Source organism: Pseudochaenichthys georgianus, chromosome 5, assembly GCF_902827115.2.
Source record: "Pseudochaenichthys georgianus chromosome 5, fPseGeo1.2, whole genome shotgun sequence".
Lineage (NCBI taxonomy): Eukaryota > Metazoa > Chordata > Actinopteri > Perciformes > Channichthyidae > Pseudochaenichthys > Pseudochaenichthys georgianus.
Window position 1 is genome coordinate 43,022,318 of NC_047507.1, and position 13,023 is coordinate 43,035,340.

Here is a 13,023-nt window from a genome sequence, read left to right on the forward strand (position 1 = left end):
TACATTAGCATAGATAGGTAACGACAGACTATAAATGTAATATAATTATGCAGTACATATAGAATAAAGTAGGTAACTATGGACTACTCATGATGATAAAGCAAAGGTTAAGGACCTAGGGGATATGCTACACGTGAAGCGACGAGAAATGTAAGAAAATGGTGCAGGGCCCCGTTGGTTTTTACAGAAATCAAGTCGGCAATTTCAGTCGGGGAAGTCCAGTGGGTTTCATAAGAAATGATATCCATCCAGGGCGAAACTGAATAATACTTCTTCAGCCTCATAGGACGCTGGAGTGTATTATATGTAATAAATCTAAGAGGAGATACGCAAATTTCAAAAAGTCATTTTGAAACGAACGGAATCTCGTTCTCTTGTTCTGTGGGGTTATTAATCTAAGAAGCTAAACGTGACGATAAAGGATTCTGTTGACCTGGGTTTCGGCTCCATGAGGATGTCACATAGCTGAAAAGCCGTGTCGAAGCGCATTCTAAGGTCGCATTATCTGTTGAAATAAACATCGCACCAAAAAAGCTCGATAGACTGTACGGGGAATACTTTTATGTGAATAACTACTAATAAGATAAGGGAGAAAAGTCAGATAAAGAATTGCGAAGTCAAGCTGGCTGGAGGCGTGGGCTCGAGAAAGCCCCCACTTCACAGCTTTCCTCTGAAAAAGGAGGGAATAACATTGAAGATTAATAGATCAATGTGTCGTAGATATTTAAATAAATAAGAAACATTGCATTGTGAATTTCGTGGTATTTGTCATTTACTGAGAAGTTTACTTATATTTCGAAGGCATTTATTGCATACAGTATCGTTGAGGGAAAGTAATAATACTGTTTGCTGAGTATATGAAGCAGGTTAAAGTTTGATTCAAATTGAACATAATAGTGGATTATTCCACCTAGTGTTTTTATAATATCATTAGTAGACATTAATTGTGTTTGTAAGTTTATGAAGAAAGAGTAGAAAGTAAACGGGAGGTTGTTATGAGTTTGTCAGTCAGAATGAATCTGTTAAATGGTTACGCATGACAGAGGTGTTGCACAAACACACCGGTGATTGATGAGAGGAAACTGGAGCCGGCAGCTGCAGGGCACAGGGAGGAAAGAGAAAGACAAGTAGATGTTTTGAAGAGTTAAGAGAGAGTAAAACTTGTTTCTAAATAATGTCATATTGTTTTGTGAGTAAACATGAAATAAAAATATATTTACTAGATATAACAACAACATGCTTAACTAGGTTGACAGAAAACTGCTATTAACCAGTTTCAGCAGCTACTGTCATATCTGTGTTCTAAAGAGAACATATGTTGCATTTACAATTCATATTAAGGAAGTCCACAATTGATATCATTAAAGACCTTTTTTGGTTTCAAATTAAAGAAGATTTTAAAGATGAAGTAAGCAGGACTTCAACTAGACAAAAGAGATTTTACAATGTGGTTTTACTACTTTTAATGGAGTAAAGAATCTGGGTAGACTACTGCCATTGATTTGTTTTAACATTCACATGTTTCAGCATTCCTGACCATATAGACACTCAGCCGTTTTATTTTGTAACCCTTTGGGGGAGAGATTTAAATTGAGTTTATCTCCAGTTGCTGATTTATTGTGATTTACAGTGGCACTGGAAAGTTGTGCGCCACCTTTGGGTTGTACTCTAAATCAGTGTGTTGGTGAAGAGTTGCTCACTACAGAAACAGAAGAACTGTGCAAACAACGCATCTGAGGAGGGTTTGACATTTTGCGTGTACCTCGTTGCCAAGGCAACAGTGGTGGGAAGAGGAACAGCAGTTTTGGGGGATTCCTGCTGTGCAGAGGACAACGTGTGTCTGCGGATTGTAGCACATTGATCCAGAGGTGCCTTCCCCCTCAGGACATCCCAGTGCAAAACAAGAGTTTCATTGATCCTATTGACTACAGCTGCAGAGGACAACGCATTACTGACTGTTCACATTGTGACAAGATCTTGAGACAGGCTGGTCTCAGACGGTTCAGACTCTGAGGAAAATATGCGATGATTTCACAGCACAACTGTGCAAGAGTTTTCCAGAGGGTGGTGTACAACAATAACATTAGTGTTTGAGAAGGGAGGCTGATTGTTTAAACGATGGTCTGGAATACTGAAAAGATTAAAGTTTAATATTCTTGGTTGACAAACAAGACATCTGATTATTAGGTCACACATAATAATTTAGACATATAAACTAACTATGAGTAAAGGGATTAATGGATTTCATATCCTAGGGAGGGTTAGTTAGGTTGCGAATACTTCGCAGGGTATTTGCTAATGTATTTTGAAGAACAAAAAACAAGGACACAAGTCCAATTTTGTTTTGTTTTTAGATTAAATTGTCCGTTACCAAAACTGTTCACCTTGTGTCTAGATTTGGACTTTGATGGTAAGGGAGTATTTAGGCTTATTTTTATACATCTGACATTTTAAAATATGTTGGCTAGTCACCAGATAGACATTGGTTAAGAACTTTTCTGAAGATTGAATATTTGTTCCATTTCTACATATTCCTATTTAAAAAGTAATTTTAGAGTAAAGAGGGCTGATGCTGAAATGGGAAATAATGTGGGGCCTTCAATCACCCATTGTAATGGTGCATATTATTGACGACCAATAGGGAGGAGGGGTCACTCGACCCACCCTGCAGTGGTTTTTAAAATCTTACTTGCAGCTTCACAGGAAGCGCACGGCACCAGATTATGAGTTTAGAGGACTATCGGCACCACCTCCTAATGGACATTCATTTAGTTGGTAATTAACTGACATTTAGAGATGTTAAAAAGTAAAAACATACCTACCATGAGGGATGATTCCTAAGTTCAGCTACAAACCATTGATGAAATTACTTCTGTTTTTAGGTCCTTGATAAAGGAAGGAGTGATTGTTACATGTTCAGGACACCCAGGGTTCCACGCACTGTTAAAGAGGGTAACATTGTTCCTTAAGTGCACCAGAATTGAAGATAAATTAATAGAATGAGTTATGGAATACATAGCAGAGCTTTACAGATCCTGATAATGTTTTGACACAAGATAATAGTGATGTACACAAGTTTCTGAATTACATCTATTAGACGTGCTAATATTGATTAGGTGTAAATGAACTGCAGTAGTAGTACAATAAGGAAGTGACATTTTTTGGCTAACACTTTTCAGGGAATTTGGGAAAACAGAGATATCTTGAACATTATAGTTGTAATTGTGAATTAATAAATGATGGCGCTCCATATATACAGATTTTTATAGACGGAGGATGCTGGCCTGTGCTGGAACATCTCTGCAGGGCACGACACATGGCCAAAAAGACTGAGACCAACTGACCTTTGACCCTGACCGACAGGGTAACTTGGGAAGGCACTGTCAATGACTGACTCTGAGGTGTACCTGACCAAAACCTGACTTTACAACCTGACAGTGTGAGTGAGTGTATATCTGCATCTGATCAGTGCAACTACATGATTTAAAACGATGACTAATCAAGCATGTTTTTGGACTAACACATTATTTTTGTGTGGTAATAATGTGTGAAATGAGAGGTTTCCTAACATTGCACAAAAGGGGAAACCGTTTCTAATCTGCTTGATGATGTTTCACTCCCACAGGAGGTGGCTGTTTGCAGAATGTGAAACTCAAACTAAAACATGAAGATTCTGTTTCCTTTAGGACTGAAAGATGGAGAGAAACACTCTCAAGTGTTTACTGTGGAAATGATGGATGTACATTTGGGAAAAATGTTTGGTATTGTCTTATAATCCATTATGACCTGAAGGTTTTCTTCCCATACAGGATTTTGTTTACACATGAGATAATGTGTAAAAAAAGGGGAGTGTAAACTTCACAATGTACATTTTTTATTTAGGGACTGAAAGGAACCGGCTGCCCCAACTCGATTGTTCAATCTGACCATTGATTGACAGTTTCAGAATTGACCTGCTCCATATTTGGGGATAACACTGTTTGATGAATGTTGACATGTCTCTAATATTGATTGAATTATAGCAGGTAACACAGATAAAGAATCAGTGGCCAAGGGGCTGCTGGGAGAGATGTAAGTCCAGAATGGAATACTGAAGAAGCTGACCTGTGAGTAATGTTTCAACAGACAACATCATGTAACTAGCCTGGTAAAGAAGTAAGAGCCATAAACTTGATTGTTTAGGTCATTATGGGGATATACATTTCATCTAAATTCATAATAGAAAGACATTTGATGACAGTTTGTTGGAATTCTGTATTCATTTTTTCAGCGGGATAATATCTAAGAACTGACGGGTAAAAGCAGTATCACCAGGAAGCCATTCACTTTGTTAGTATTGTGATTTTGGTTGTTTTTGAATCCATAACATTAGTGTGTTTCTTCACCAGAAACATTAGCAGTTCAAATCATATTTAGATTTTTAATGGGATCTCAGGGATTTCATTTAAAAATAAACACAGATGCTTGTCAGAAATTCAGAGCTATTGAAATATGTTATTTAGTTTACCTAAAGATGTTGGGGTTCTTATTTAGTTGGCACAGTCCAAGTATTAAGATTCTGAAGCTGCACAATTAATTTAGAAAACCTGTGCACAGACGTCTGTTGTTTTAAGACACCCCACCAACAGGCTCCAAGTGGCCACCCACTGGTGGGTCAAACAGCCGAGGGCCCCAGAGCCCGGAGCGTAGGCTTGAGGGATTTGTATCAGATTTCTCCACACAGGTTGTTGACGCCAAAAGGGGGACCCGAGACGCAGGAGGCTGACTGTCAACCCCAGGCTCTCCGGCCCCGACCGAGTGACCCAGAGGACATCCAATGCCGTCCGCCTACAAGGAAAGGGGGACAACTGGTAACACTGGAGCCAGTGTGCGGTCGGGAAAACACCTGCGAGGACCCTAGACGACATCAGGACGGATCTGGCTCTCGTCATGGAGGTCGACTCGGATGCTGTCATCAGCGGATTGGAGGAGAAGGACCTCGAGGACATCCATCCAGCAGTCGTCCCAGGAGGCATCATCATCGGAGCGGAGAAGGAGGATCGAGAGGACATCCATCCAGCAGTAGTCCCGGGAGGCATCATCATCGGACCGGAGAAGGAAGATCGGGAGGACATCTATTCAGCATCGACTCGGAAGCCGCCATCAGCAAGCCGGAGGAGAAGGAAGACATCTCTCTAGCAGGCAGCCCAGAAGCCGCCGTCAGCGGATCAGAGGGGACAAAGACACGGCAAGCCAGGACGGCACAGGGGACTCCACTCTCCGCTGAAACAGGAGTGTGTGTGTTAAGTGCAACAAGACGGTGTATGGAGCCAGCCAGGCCTGCCAAGCTATGGGCAGCCTCTACCATGACAGCTGCTTCACCTGCAGAGCCTGTAGTCGAAGGCTGAGAGGGAAGGCGTTCTACTATGACGCAGGAAGGGTTTTCTGTGAAGAGGACTTTCTGTACTCTGGGTTCCAGCAGTCTGCAGACAAGTGCAACGCAGGTGGACATCTGATCATGGACATGCAGGCCTGCAGGCCCTGGGGAAGTCTTACCGCCCCGGTTGTTTCCGCTGCGTCATCTGCAACGAGAGCCTGGACGGAGTGCCCTTCACTGTGGACACTGAGAATAAAATCTACTGTCTGAAAGACTACCACAGGGTCCTGGCGCCTAAATGTGCTGCGTGTAACCAGCCCATCCTGCCCTCAGAGGGGTCTGATGAAACCATTCGAGTTATATCCATGGACAAAGACTAACCTGTGGGTGTTGTTGTGTGCCGTGCATCCGCTCATTATGTGTCAGACTAATCCGTTCCACCATTGAGGGAAAAGCTGCTTCTCCCCCTCCTGACACTGTTGGCCTGTGTCTCGGAGGACGAGTATGGAGACTCAGCAGACAAGGACGCAGTTTTTTGACATTTTTTGGTCTCCCTCTCATTCTGCCATAAGAAATTGCTATGAAGGACTGTTTTATTTTGGTTCCCAGAATGTTCTCCTGAAAGGTAAGCTAACGCTCTCTAAAAACATTCTTAACATTTTTGGTGATAACTTTCACAATGAAAAGGACGTATAAAAACGAATTTATGCATGCCAATATTATATATGCCAGTATTCATAATATCATTTGTGTAAAATATCCGAAAATAATCACACTCTTTCTGACTATAAAGGTTGTGTCTCGTATGTAGGTTCTAACTGTTAGATAAGCTATCTGGCCATGTGTGGTTTGTGAGGGCTGCGTATTGTGGAAATTGATGTGAGATATTGTACCAAAGAAGTGTGATACATGTGAAATGGCAGAAAGTCTTGTTGCAATTTCCAGACATTAAAAGAGGTCTGTTGAGTTCCCTGGTAATTATCAAATGGTAGCAGTTAAGTGAATACTGTTCAAGCAATACCTGTGTTTGTGTTTTATAGTGATTTCTCTGTTTTTATCCTTTCATAAATGTGAGGACTAAATTGGCGAGAGACAAAGGGCTGGTGTGGGGAGAGGAAATTCTGTTTGAGATCTCTGGCAGGCCAGGTTTTAAGGAAATCTATGTATCTTGAATAAGTATATGTGTGAGTTTATACATTCCTGTGTGTTAATAGTTGAAGGAACAAAAGGTACATTTTTCCTCTCCAATATAGAGAGGTTTTTTATAGATTTCTGAAACAATGTTCCCTTTTTTGTTAGAAATAGATGAGCACAATAGTTTTTTCTTTGACTTTTTACCTGTTTATCAAGAGAGTGTTTTAAGCTATTTGTGAAGAAGGAAGATGCAGAATTAAGGGTGATTTCTGTTTGGAGTGTAAAGATTATCCCTGATAATGTTTTCTGGGTTAAACCATCGATAGGTTTTACAAATGGGGAGGGACATTTTCCTTGAGTTTTAATGAGGTGCCTCCTGCCGGCCTTCCCAACACCTGTGGCTTTCAAAGCTGCCAGGCGCTGATTCCCTGTGAGATAGCGTTTTGGTATCTCCCCAATGAAACGCCACCCCTTCTTTGCACTAGGGAAATGTTTTTCTGGTTGTTGGGTCTCTCTTCATGCGCTGACAAGACGACAGGATGTCCGCAGTGCGTGAATAAGGGCGGGAGTACTCCACACGTTGCTTATATGATTCTTTGAATTGTATAGTAATGTATTATATTATATCGTATTGCATTATTACTACTTTGTTTAATTAAAACGGATTATTGTTTAACTGGTATCCTGGTGTCTTCTAATTCCTTCCCTGTTATGATTTCAAGCAGGACTCGTCAAAACAACACGCGGTGAGGAGTTGGGTTGTAAAAACTCACACCTCGCAACAGTATACAGTAAACAGTGTCCGCTGTTTATGCATATTGGATGAAAATCGTTATTGCACCCTTTACTACGGTGGCTGGGAAGTGCAATGGACAATTACAAAGTGTGAAACACTTTAACAAAGCTTGAAACAAATTTACATTTTATAAAACAAAATTACATTAGCAAAAACACTTTTACCAAGGAAAAAAAACTTTAACATTAACAAAAACAAATTAACAAAATGCAAAACACTTTTACCATAACTGAAACAAATTAAAATGTCCCGAATCACTTTAACATTTCCCGAAACACATTAACATGTCCCGAAACACATTTACAAACCAGAATCAAACCGGAAAGGGAATGTCCATCATACCGGAAGTGACGTCTTAGTGATTGACTCAAATTTAAATTTGTTTAGGTGGAAAGACCGTACGAGTGTGTTTACGTTCGGTAAACATGTTTTGTCCGTTTTGTGGAAACAACCTGGTACAAGTGACACGGTTTTGCCTTTCGTGTGGAGGATCTCTGGAATGTTTAAAGGACACGGACCAGACGGGTGTACCAAGCGCGCAGGGGACATCGAAACAGCCGGAAAATGCTAAACAAAGTAAGTGTAGTATTGCGCTAGCTTTGTGATGCTAATGTCAGACATGCAGTAAATAAAAGTGCAATCGCAGTTTAATATCAGTCAAATACCAATCCATGTCTTAACGGAATAGCAACGCATTGAGCTAATATGCTAGTTTTTATTTTAGGCTTTCCGTAAACCTTAATGCACACTTGCTATTGCTGATTGTTGGAGCTGCTAAGTTTTACATTTGTATTGGAACTATTCAAACCAGCAGAACAACCAGGCCCATCCTATACACTTTTCATGGAGTACAGAAACTCAAAGTCAAAAGAGAAACAGTCTTTAAACTGTGGGAAAGGAAGACTTAAACAAGAAAAGAGACGAGTCCAGGTAAGCTGCATTATCCGTTTCATACAAATCTCAGTGTCTCTGTGTGTGTCATTACTTATATCTCTCTGCTATTTTACTAGGTAAACATAGGAATGATGTCGCCACAAGGAGTTAATTTAAAGCCTCGGAGAGGGAAAACACTCCCGTTGTTTACAGACCCGGAGGTAGCAGCACCTGCTATACTGGAACGAGCTGTCCAGAAAATGAAAGCCTTTAACAAGGACATGGATGAAGGACCGTATGTCCTTTTGTATCCAGACTGCTCAGAGGTTGTCAATGTGCCTGGTTCAGAAAAGCCATTCACATTGGCAGAATATAAAAAGGACTTAGGAAAGGCATATGCCAGGATCACCCTTTTCATTTGCCTTGAGAAACATTTTAGAGGAGGTTTGTGGATGTTATTATTCAATATTTTTACATGTTAACATCCTCTACTGCAGCATACATAATAATGTGTTGAACGTTTTGCTTTTACTACAGGGGATGATACCTCAGACTCTGATTCGGATATTGTCATCACATCTAGGAGCACAGCTGAATTCAATCAGGCTGACACTGTGGTGCGTAAATGATTTTATTTTAATGTTCATTTATTTATTTGATATACATTTGATTTTAAGCAGGAAATCTATATTCTGGTCAATATTTTAGAAGAACCAACTTGGCAGTTACAATTACTATCAGAAACACTGACAACGTTTCACTGTTGATAGACATATGTGGTAAGGGAATAATAATGGAAGCTGTTAATAATTGTACACTTTTACTCTCAGGTATTTGAATTTGAACCACGAAACAAAAGTACTCCAAAGCACAAACCTGAAAATGAAGGGTAAGTTTGTACTTATTTTTACAAAATAAGTCATTTATCTTTAAGTGGATGATAAGAATAGGCCACAGCATTTTCTCTGGTGAACATGGATACAAAAATACTATACATGTCATCTAATTTCAAACAAAAATAATCTGTTATTTATAAATCTTATGGTTCCCCCTACCTCTAAATGTTACTTAAAACTTAACTATACCCTGTATAATGAAGTTAATAATTTTATCAATTTCATCATGTTTCAGGAAGGCACTTGGACATTCATCCACAATCTCAGCCTGGACAGGTATTGAGGCAGATTGTGGAAGCCTGATGTTTCTAACGTTCAATGTTGTTTTGTTACAGACATTTGTATTTGTATTTCAGATAGTAATATCTGATACTGAGGATATGGGTCCACCCAAAACAAATACAGACAAGACTACTTGCTACAGGTAAGTACAAATGTTAGTGACTCACTTACACGAGAAAGACATTTTTGTTTGTAAGATGTTTTAACATGGGAATTATCATTTCCTAACAGTACATACACAGACCTGTATGCATCATGTGTTGAAGAAGAGGACGAGGAGCTGGTTGCAGTCAACATGACGAGTTTATTGGACACTGAAATGTAAACGGACAGCTATTACAGTGGCATTAAAAAAAAATTCTCTGTACAATATTTCTGGTACAAAAATAATTTTTTTAACTGTTTTTGCACCCTCTGGAATATCCACTAATAAGGTCACTTTGTGTCCTTTACAGGGAGGAGATGAACGTTACATTACCTGCCATTATTGCTAACCTGTCACAGCCTATTGATCATGGAAGAGTCAGCCGGTTCAACATTTCAAGGGCTAATGTTTGGGATGGAGCAGTCAGAGGTTTCAAGCGTACATCGTATTCAGAAAACTGTGACATGCTGGTAAAATGCACTGATGATGCTGGTGTTTTCGAAGAAGGAAATGACTCAGGTGGTCCCAGGAGAGAGTTGTTATCTCTACTGATGAAGAATCTGAAAGACCGGCCCATTTTTGATGGACCAGACGGACGCCGCTTCTTGGTCGACAATGCAAATGGTATGCATACGGTTAGAAGTGTACTAATACAATTGTTAATGATCATTAACCATATATATCACATGACATGATTTGTTGCTTGAACAATTTTCCAAAACTTTGAGTGTCATTACAGTACATTAAAGTATATAATAAATAATGTTTTAATTTTGTAATATGAATACATTTATTCACAGCTGTTAGGGAGGATGAATACTACTTGGCAGGAAAGATGATTGCGGTGTCAGTTGTGCATGGAGGTCCAGGGCCACATTTCCTGTCAGAAGATCTTGTACATTATCTTGCAGGCCAGCCTTCATTCAAAGCAACAGTTGATTTAATAACTGATGAAGAAGTAGGGGAAGCTTTACAAGAGGTGAGAATTGCATACAGCAACAGTGTGGTAGGGTGGATTATTATGTAGTTCCTGCAGTGTTTTGAGACATCTTTACTTTACCTTTATCACATACACCGAATTGGCTTCATTTTTTGTTTTGTGATCAGAATCAGAATACCCTTTTTAGTCCCACAGAGGGAACATTTACATTGCTGGAGCAGAAAAGAGCCAAATACAGCTTAATGTTACCTAAGAAGAATGATTAAAAACTATTAAAGAAACACAAACACAATTTACAAAAAACACATCCTGTCGTAGAGGATTTAGCAGCCAGGTATATATTGCACACGGATAGTAGTAATGGTAATATATAAAACTTGTAATGGAACAAAAATGGCAAGAATATACAGTACATGCAGTTATTGACTGGATTATTTGTCCATTTTATAATCTTCAGATTGAGAATGCTGCCTCAGTGGATGCCTTGCGAGAAATGACCATGAGAGACAGCACAATGTTACAGACAGCAGGTTGTCTGAGACATGTGGCTTCTGTTGAAGGAAAGAAAGGAATTGTGTCAGACTACCTCAAGTGGTACATTATTGGCCGAAACTCATCTGTAATTGACAGGTAAGATCATATTTGTATTCATGTGATTTTTTTTAAATGTATGTAAGAATTTTTTGTTTAAAATGCCTCATGGTCCCCCTCTTTGGTTTATTCTATGTTTATCTGTTAGAAATTTGTCAGTGTCAAAATGTGTGCCTGTGTAGTATAACTGATATGGGATGTCCGTCTCTCGTTTCCCTGCCTGTCTTGTGCCAATCTTTAAGTGCTCATGCCACCCCCCCCCTTGTTTTAGGAATTGGTTATTTAAATGTGACTTTGTGATGAATAATTTTTTTGCTCACTCTTCAGATTCAAGGAGGGTCTTTCAGCCCTTCAGTTTTTAAACGCACTACAGCAACACCCTACTCTGCTGGCCCCGGTCCTGTGCCACTCTGAAAAGCGACTTACTGCTCTGGAACTTGAGCGACTCTTCAAGCCTGACCTCAGTCCACCAGGGAGTAACAGGAGGCTTAGGGAAAGCCACACTTTGGGCTACTGGGCAGACTATCTCCTCGATTGTGAAGGTTTGTAAATCGCTGTTTTTATAACTATTTCAGGAAACACATTGCCAAAATGTATCTGAACATGTTTTCTTTGCAGAAAGCCAGACTGCTGTGTCTTTGGAGGATGTTTTGATGTTTGCGACTGGGCTGACTTCATTTCCCCCATCTGGATTTGAACCATCGCCAGGAATAGAGTTCCTTGATGACTCTCCATTCCCAATGGCAAACACTTGTTCCAACACATTGAAACTACCACTCCTTGACGCATACAATGTGTTTAAATCCCAAATGGACTTTGGAATGCAAAATTCTCCAGGATTTGGCTGTTTTTAAGTCATGTGACTGGATGACCCATTGAGTACAGACTCTATGAAGGTTGTTCATATAGTCGTTGTTAGATGCGAGCGTGTTTTTTTTCTTTCTCACAGCTCATGTTGTCCATTTAGTTTGGGACAAAATCAAAGTATTGTTCTATACCTATACAATCTTTATAAATACTCTGAACTTTGCTCTACTAATTTCACATTGCGACCCATAGCTTCTTTGTTGTAAATCAGTCATTCATTCTCAGGTTTCCAGTGAGTCCACATGGTTGAAATAAGACTTATACAGAAATGTTCTTTCTGCACACAATTACACACACAACATAACATTGTTTGTGCTTGCTAATTGGAGCGTTGTTTGTTGTTATTCCAGTTATATTTTATAATGATTAAGATATTTATTTTATGACTATGCTGTGATTTGGTGCCGTATAAATGACATTGAAACAAATATTGTGATAATACCATAATCATTTGGATACATCACAGGGAAAAGAGTAAATGCAGTACAGTTCATTGGGCACTCCTCCTGGACATGATGCTGTTCTGGAAGGGCGAATCCTGTGACTGTTCCACAGTCTCACACACTCATCCAAGTCCTTCTGAATAACATCAACGAAGCAGAATCTCAGAAGGCACTGATGCTCGTGACTCCCGTTGAAGTGTCCAGCATCTCGGAGGTCTGCAAATAGCTCCATCCAGAACTGAGACCTATAGAAATTGATATATTTTCAAGTGAATTATTAAGCAATAGGCTATACAACAATTCTACAAATGACATTAAAAGGTTACCAGTAAAATCAACAACAAATCATTGAGTGTCTATTTAATCATTTATTTGCTTCACAACCTATAGTGCCTAGGTCCCCTCAGGGGCCGCTGTTCAATCCAAAACCCACGCTTAGATGTTCACAGTTTCTAACTTTATTTCGGCCAAAAATAAGTTCTAAAGAAAGGCCTTGTATAGTCTGGGTCATAGACTACAGGCTATATATTATATCTATTATAATAAAAACTGATACACTTTAGCTAAGCAAATGTTGTTTGTCTGACAGTGTTGGCAAGTAATAGATAATCATGATAGACACTTACCTTCCCTTTCTTAATATGGACCACCAGGACTCAATACGCTGATTAGTCATGGATGTGCCATACATGTGGCTGGA

At 39.6% G+C, this 13,023-nt stretch overlaps 2 long non-coding RNA genes across 2 annotated transcripts; both read left to right on the forward strand.

Annotated features, from left to right (window-relative positions):
* Window positions 1-8,477: 8,477 nt before the first annotated feature.
* Window positions 8,478-9,049, forward strand: LOC117447275 (uncharacterized). The gene is made up of 3 exons (XR_011643315.1): window positions 8,478-8,603; window positions 8,697-8,776; window positions 8,990-9,049. It is a non-coding gene; the product is annotated as an uncharacterized lncRNA (long non-coding RNA).
* A 1,949-nt stretch (window positions 9,050-10,998) lies between these two features.
* LOC139433917 (uncharacterized) lies at window positions 10,999-12,276 on the forward strand. The gene is made up of 3 exons (XR_011643316.1): window positions 10,999-11,052; window positions 11,341-11,555; window positions 11,632-12,276. It is a non-coding gene; the product is annotated as an uncharacterized lncRNA (long non-coding RNA).
* The last annotated feature ends 747 nt before the right edge of the window (window positions 12,277-13,023 follow it).